The sequence below is a fragment of the Silene latifolia genome, chromosome 2, assembly GCF_048544455.1.
Source record: "Silene latifolia isolate original U9 population chromosome 2, ASM4854445v1, whole genome shotgun sequence".
NCBI classification, from domain to species: domain Eukaryota; kingdom Viridiplantae; phylum Streptophyta; class Magnoliopsida; order Caryophyllales; family Caryophyllaceae; genus Silene; species Silene latifolia.
The window spans coordinates 110,677,802-110,685,919 of record NC_133527.1 but is presented as its reverse complement, the minus strand read 5'-3'; the positions used below and the strand labels follow the sequence as shown (position 1 = coordinate 110,685,919).

The following is an 8,118-nucleotide window of genomic DNA, read 5'->3' as shown; positions in this document are numbered from 1 at the left end:
AGATAAGTTTGACGTTATTGTCATACAGATGGCGGTGATCAACTGGTCCCTAAAAGTCACACCTATAGGATACGTTCGAGAGATGTGACGGTATGAAAATACTGTCATATAGATGCCAAAATTGACTAACCAGTTAGTCCGAGTTATTTGACTAGTAATTAGTCAAATATGTGATGTTGAGATATTATATTTAATACGGATTAAATATCATGGGCTAAGGCGAATTAACCAGTTAATTCGTAAAATTAAATATACGTGATTTATATTTAATTAAATGTATATTAAAATAAATTATACAATATCTTGTTTTGTCGGACACGTATTAATAATTCGATTAACTCGTATTATTAGCGATGCCTTAATTTCCGATAACCGATAACATTTATAATATAAACCCGTCATATACATTTTAGCGATTTTGCGAACCAGACCATGAGCCAAGACTAAAAGGAAGTGGAAGCCCACTTCCCTAGGTAGCCCATGGCCGGCCGAGTGAGAGGGAACAAAAGGGAGGGTTTCTCCTCCCTTCTAACCTAATCAAAACATTTGTAAAAAACTAGGGTTTCGAGAGAGCATTTTTCTCTGTAGAAACCGAGATCTCACATCTCAAGCAAAACACACATCAGTTCTCCCTATATTGCAAGGCAATCGGAGAACACTGTTCTAGCACAAGGGCATATCTCGGACAAAGTCTTGGGTGCAACGATTAGGAGGAAATCTGCTTAGATTTCTGTTCTTTACGCCGCAATTTAAAGGACCCGAGGTTATTTCTTGTTCCTTATCGTTTCTATTGTTTTTATCGTTTTATGACTATAAATTGCATGCATAAATTTACGTTATAGTCCTGCAATTAAAGGGTAGTATACGGATATTAACCCACACCTACTCTCCCAAGTCTCAGCCCACGCAGGAGCTCCTCTCAGCTGACGACCTCCTCGTCCAACTTTGGCCCGTCTCGGGGCCTCCTCCTCCTCAGCAGCCTCCTCCTCGTGGACCTCGTCTCAAGCAGCCATCACCGCAGTGGTGAAGGCCTGCTCTAGAGCCTCCTCGACAGCAGCAGTGTCTATCTCCATGGGAGCTCTCCCAGAAGTAGAAGCCACATCACCTGTGACATTAAAGCAAATTTAGGGTGCGTCGCATGACGACAAGCCTTGGTTAAGGGATCTTCGAGCCTTTGGAAGCCCTGAAACCGCTCTTTTCTCGCCGTCTTTGGCAATACCCTCACCAAACCGATCAATCATATGGTAATATGGGTCAAGTCAAGCCTAATTTGAAGCCTAGTTCCGGGTTCGAGTCGAAATTTCGGCAGCATTTTGTTATAATGGCGATTATGCCTTAGAAAGTGTCCTGAAAAAAGCTGTCACAAACCAAAATTCCGAGAAGATAGAAAGTTTACCCATCATCCAAGGGTCCCAAATATCAAGTTTCATCGCAAATGGGCAATCCTAAGACTATTTTCGAAGCAATTTACGGTTCAGCTGTGAAACCGTCTCAAATTTCACTCAAAGGCTCAAAAACTCAACGCAAATTCGAGATAAATACATGGTTATGTTCCTTATACTACCAATTATCCATTTCTAATGGCAATTTGACAAAGCAAATGCATTTGGGGGAAAAGCCCCAAATTTTTGATCAAATTGGGTCATGAACCCTAATTTTTCGATCCAAAATTCGACAAAAACAGAAGATTAATGCAAGAATGAGACACATACCTCGATTAGTCATGATTAATGCAAGCTTTTAGATCAAACCTTGGCGAAAATGGTGAAGATTTGAGAGATAAATGTGTAGATTATGTTTCGAACAAATGATTTCAACTCCTCCGATTATCGCGTTTTTACGCAGAATAGACACTTTCGGGAATAGACGCAGCAGGCGCTGCGCCTCTTCCAAGAGACGCAGCTCTTGCTGTGCCTCTTCCTTGTGTTCCCTCCATACGAATTTTCAAAAATTCGTTATGAGTTCGTTAGTTGTAGGCCCATCATTAGTGCGCCTCTTCGCCGATACTATTTTATCCTTTTGGTCCTTTTGACGATTATCTTTCGTTCCGGCCCGCATTTACCAAGCCAGCTACAGACTGTTACACGTCATTCATTGCTTTCGATACTTTGCTTATCGCAACGAGCAAGTATTCCTTCACAGGTGTTTCGACACCCCTTCACGAGATTAAGCGGATATACTTTCCTTCTCACGATATAGAGATTAACGTCTACCAAGCAGATTTCTCCTCAGCAGTTCCCACCTGTGTCCTGCTCTTTACCCTTTTTCTCAAAGACTACCCAAGCAGTCTACTTTCAGCAGTTCCCGTCTGTGTCCTGCTACTCACTTTATTTTAACCTTCGCACCTGATATTCGCTCCTTAGCTCCCATGCACCTCCGGAAGCATTTCGAGAAGAAGTCTCAGGTATGGTCTCTTCTTATGGCTGGCGAGCCTCCTTACGTAGTCTAATGGACTTTAAACGACCCTCCCCGATAGTCGACAGACTCTAAAATGTTCTCGACGACAGGTCCTTGGTTCAGACCCCTTGAACCGCCTCACGTGGCCATAGTCGTCAGGTTGTAATCTTCGATTGACTTGATGGCTATACTTTGACTTTCGCCTTGTCCAAGCCTCAGTCAAAGTGGGGGCTCTGTAGATACCTCATTTCTGCACCTCTCGCAAACCACCCGGTGATGATTGGGCCGCATGTTTGGTACGCGGAACGATTTGTGACAATTCATAAGTTTATCGTCAAGTGATTGCTCAAATATTAATGTCAACCTCTTAGTTGTCATCTACGTGCCGATACGGTCGTTTTGACAGTAAATAGAGTACATTTGGAGTCCGAGCCTAAAACCGTCTTCATTTTCTGATAAGCGTTCAATCCCGAGTCGGAATGTTCTGGAATGTTCCGGATATTTCTATTCCATATTTTATAAATATTTCACAATCTTAATCTTTTGGCAAACAATTTCCCGTAATATTCATATAAAGTATTAAGGAAAACCAAATTATTCCGTCCTTCCATAACTCAAACACGGAAATCTTTCTTCCGCAGGAGGAAACCACTTGGGAACAGACGCAGCAGGTGCTGCGCCTCTTCCAAGAGACGCAGTGCTTGCTGTGCCTCTTCCCAGGTCCTATTCTGCGTAGTTTTCGTATCTTTTTCATATCTTTTCCGAGATTCACTTCCAAAGAGTCTCCGAAACCCTATTTCCTCCACGTGATTAGTATAAATAGGAACCTTCGCTCCTCATATTTTTCACGCGAGTGTCCGCCCTTCTCTTCTCCCTTTGCATTCTAGACTTTTGTTCTTACTTTTTGGTGCCTACGTGCTTGATCTTTCAACCACGTAAGCTCGGATCCTTCTGAGTACCAGCCTCGTTTGCATGACCGACCAACTTGGCCAACTACACATCAATCAACTTAATTAATCTGTTTTAATTCCTCTTACAAGGGCACTTTCTCTGCATTCGCGTCGAGCATCACTAATCGATATCTTAGTCCTTCTCGTTTCGTCAACATGTAAGTCTGAGGGTGTAAATCTCTCTTTTATTTATTGTATTTTACTTATTGTATCACAATTGTAAGGTTTATGTCGAAAACATCTCTTAAAACCGATTTCTAAAACGTGCTTTAAAAACCTCTTTTTACGGATTTCCAGAAGACTAACCGTCGAGAAAGGACGCAGCAACTGCTGCGCCTCTTCGAAGGAGCGCAGTACCTGCTGCGCCTCTTCGTGAGGCCGCCGCAGATTCTCGCTTCCTTTCTTCTTCTTCGTAAATCCTCGTAATTCGTCTTGTTTTATTTTGTTTTTACTTTGTTTTTCGTTAATTCTTTGACATAACATCATAATAATTCCATATGTATATTATTCATCATCATTAACATGTTTAATTCGTCATAAATCGGACTTAAATCCCTTATAATCTCATATTTGCGGGTTTTCGTCATTAAATTCAATCCGGGTTGTAGAAATTCGATTTGTTCATATTGAGTTTCTGGATTCATCATTGACATATATTTTCATCTGTTTATCGTCATATTCGTCATATGTTCGTCATTAACTCATCATGTTTAGTCTAATTAATTTGTTTAGTTAGTTTAATTCACTAATTAATCATTCGTCCATGTAATTAATTCGTTCATTCCGTCTCATCCATGTTTTATCGTTTTCATGACCCATTAATCACATGTAAATAACCTACTAATCACTTTCATCCGAGTAAATAATTTAATCAATCATTAAATTTACCAATGAGTATTAACAACACGCAATTCCGGCTTCACAACCAGAATTGGTCAGAAATGACGCAAAGAATCTGCTGCGTCTATTCAAGGGACGCAGACTCTGCGCTTTGTTCGGTTGAATTCTATCCCTGAACTCCGTGGTTGCCTTGACTTAGTTTATTTAGCTTACGTATAATTAACTATTAACCGTATTATCGCTTTCTGATCTGTTCGTAATTTTATTCTTTATTCTTTTTCTCAAATTATCCGTTTTAAAGGTATTTTCGACATAAATCACTAAACCCATTGCAATTATTGTAATTTTCATTATTGTAATTTTCTTTATTGTATTTATCATTATTTCTTATGCCATTTGTATGTTTTCACATGTAATTGAGCATTAAATCCTACTTCGACCTTAATTGTTTGCTAATTACGTGTTTCACCGACTTAGCCTAATTTTCGCATGTTAGGATTAAAACTTGGATGTTGCATTGCATGCATACAATCGACGATATATCGAGTACGAACAACTTCCCTAATCATTAGTAGAGGCCGCTATCGAGGCGGGCGGGATTAGGTGTTCGATCAAAAGAGCTTCCTAATACGTACCCTCACCCCTTACTCCAGATCTCCGTGAACACCCGTGTTCATTGGCATCCACGAGAGTCATTCTAGACATAGAATGCTAAGGGTAACGATTGCTTAGTGTTCATGTCACTACTTTGTGTCTTGACATGACGCGAGGTATTCGAACGGTTCCAATTTCCTATAAAAATTGGTGGCGACTCCAACAAAAATGCAAACGCTTGTTTCTCTTCTCTCCCAAGCGCCCCCGTTGGCCCCGCTGTCCACACCCATGCATCCCCCAAGCGAGGATAGCCCTGGTAAAACTCTCCTCCTGACTCTGACGCCTAATAACGGTCCTACACTTAAGATTACTCCGAGGAGCAAAAGTCTTAAGCAGACAAAGACGCAACACAAGCAAACAAATCCAGCAGGAGAGGTCACCAGGAGAACCAGCCACATCATCCAAGACCCCCTTCAAAGCCCGAGCAAACCCAAGCCGACACTTAGGAGGAATAGATTTCACGGTGCGAAGGCCCAAAGATAACAAACAATCAAGCAAAAATATAGACCACTGAACAAGCTCAACCCCATCATCAGACGAAATAACCGATGGAGACGAAGCTAGAGGTCTGGAGATACCCTGAATAACAAAACTATAGAGGCCGTCAACACACTCTGGAAATCCCACAATATCACTCCGACTATGCCGACATCTAGCGCGAAAGGTACGGGTTTTAAAGCACACCCCACACAGCCAGAGCCCCATCCGTTTCAAAGTAGTCTCGACATTATAGAAAACAGTCAGCCTATCAGTAAGAGTTTGACGCGTAAGTCCCAACGCACCATCAGACAATGTCGGTCCTGAAAATGCTTCTGCCATGTAGCCTTAGTAAGGCCTTTTCCAAAACCATCCGGACACGCATGAAGACTCGGAAAAGGGCAATGAAACCGCACAAGATCAGGCCTGAAAAAAGAATTAAAACGAAACACCTCGTCCTACCTGCATGGTAAACGATATAGCCACTAAGAAAACCACCCGGACGAAAACCACAACACAGGCCCACGCACAAGCAGCTAGAGGCTCGTAGAAGAGAAGTCAACCGAAAGACAGCTAACTAGTGGGCAGCCAAGAGAGAACACTGAGAAGAAAACATAGTCTAAAACACAAGGTAAGATAATAACATTTTTCCGCTTTATGTACATTGGTTTGTTCATACATTATACTACGGTTACATTAGGATAAAAAATAATGAGAAGAGTGAAATCTTTGTTTTAAAAAAAATAATGTATAAATGTTTCGAATAATTAATAATGTCAAATATTTTTGCGTCGGTTTTAAAAATAATACTCTGTATATAACTTTTCTAAACTGAATTTATAGGATCTGAACTTATAGGATCTGAACTGAACTTATAGGATCTGAACTAAACTTATAGGATCTGAACTGAACTTAACTTATATGATCTGAACTGAACTGAACTTATAGGATCTGAACTGAATTTATAGGATCTGATCTGAACTTATAGGATCTGATCTGAATTGAACTGAACTTATATGATCTGAAGTGAACTTAAATTAAGTGACTTTAAGTTCAAAAGAATATGACCTAAGTATCCGTCTTAAAGAAGACGTTGAAGAGACAACACAGAGAAATTAAAAGGCAATTACGACAAAAATCTATAAAGCGTATTTAAAACCCTGTGGACAATTGTATCCTGGCAAACTTAAATCCGTCATAGTCTGGCTCTTGTGTCTACGACTACCATTAATCATACGCAAGTCTCTCAACAATCACATGTGGTTTGATTTCTCTAAAATTTGGAGGACTAACTACTACGCAACGCTCCAAAATCCAAGCCAATCAAAGAGACAATAGTATCAGCACTATCACACATTCACACTATCACTACACAAACCAAACATTCTGAATCTCCTGTCAAGTCTCTCAACAATTTTTCAATCAATGGCAGCATCAAATCTCTAACCACCTCAACCATCTAACCTACAATCCCTCTCTTTACCCTTCAAAACCCGCATCCTCCTCAAAATCTTCAACCTCGTCACTGATATCGTCTATCGCGACAACGGTACCGTCAATCGCCGCGTCTTCAACCTCCTTGATCGTCGCGTCTCCGCCAACCCCACCCCTATCAACTCCGTCTCCACTCACGACATCACCGTCAAGCCCACCACCAATCTCTCTTTTCGCCTCTTCCTACCTCACCAACCAACCACCACGTCACCCATCCCCGTCATTGTTTTCTTCCACGGTGGTGGCTTCTCCTTCCTCTCCGCCTCCTCCTTCGCTTACGACGCTGTCTGTCGCCGTCTTTGGCGGAGACTCAACGCCATCATGTGCTTCATCGAGTATCGTCTTGCTCCGGAAAACAAGTTCCCTTGTGAGTACGAAGACGGCATTTATGTCCTCCAATTCCTCGACACCCGCCGCCACGAAATCCCCTTGTGGCCTCAAAATGCTTCCGTGTCGCGCTGTTTTATTGCAGGAGACAGCGCGGGAGGGAATATCTCACATAATTTCACGGTCACAGCGTGTACTACGCAATTCTCGGAACTCAGAGTCATCGGGTTGATTAACATACAACCGTTTTTTGGAGGGATGGATAGGGTTGCGTCCGAAACAGAGCTGGAGGGGGCCCTCATTGCATCTGTTGCCCAGACAACGTGGATGTGGAACGCGTTCTTGCCAGATGGGCTGGACACGGATCATTGGGCCGTAAATGTAAGTGGACCGAATGCGGTGGATATAACAGGGCTGGATTTTTCGGAGACGCTGTTGTTTATAGGCGGGTTTGATCCGTTGAAGGATTGGCAAAGGAGGTATTATTAATGGTTGAGGAAGAGTGGGAAGGTGGTTAAGTTAGTTGAGTATAGTACGACTATTCATGCTTTTTATGTTTTCCCTGAGTTGCTTGAAGCTACGTTGTTGTTTGCTGAGGTTCAACACTTTATTCACAACCCACTTTCTAAATTGTAATTTTATTACTACTTGATCATAATCTTGTTTATGTGTGCGTTTGTTGATCTAATTTTTTGTATCATTATCATTAATCATGGTTTTTACTTTTGATGATGCTTTAGTAAACGTGGAGCAGGCCCTGGCTTTTTCCCTCGTTATTTTTTCGGGTGTGATACCGATAATTGGAGCAACCTTTTTCATTATTATGCTTTTTTTTCAACAACAGTAAATTTTCATAAATAAAACAAAGTACTACAAACCGTTTATTTAAAATACAAACAAAGGGGGGTTAGATACCCCCAAGCTATCTAATATAACGATGAAAACGTACAAGAAGTCGTAACGGAAGAGAATATATGAC

At 41.4% G+C, this 8,118-nt stretch overlaps 1 pseudogene; it reads left to right on the top strand.

Annotated features, from left to right (window-relative positions):
- The first annotated feature begins 6,764 nt into the window (after positions 1–6,764).
- LOC141641175 (putative carboxylesterase 18) lies at positions 6,765–7,843 on the top strand (annotated as a pseudogene).
- The last annotated feature ends 275 nt before the right edge of the window (positions 7,844–8,118 follow it).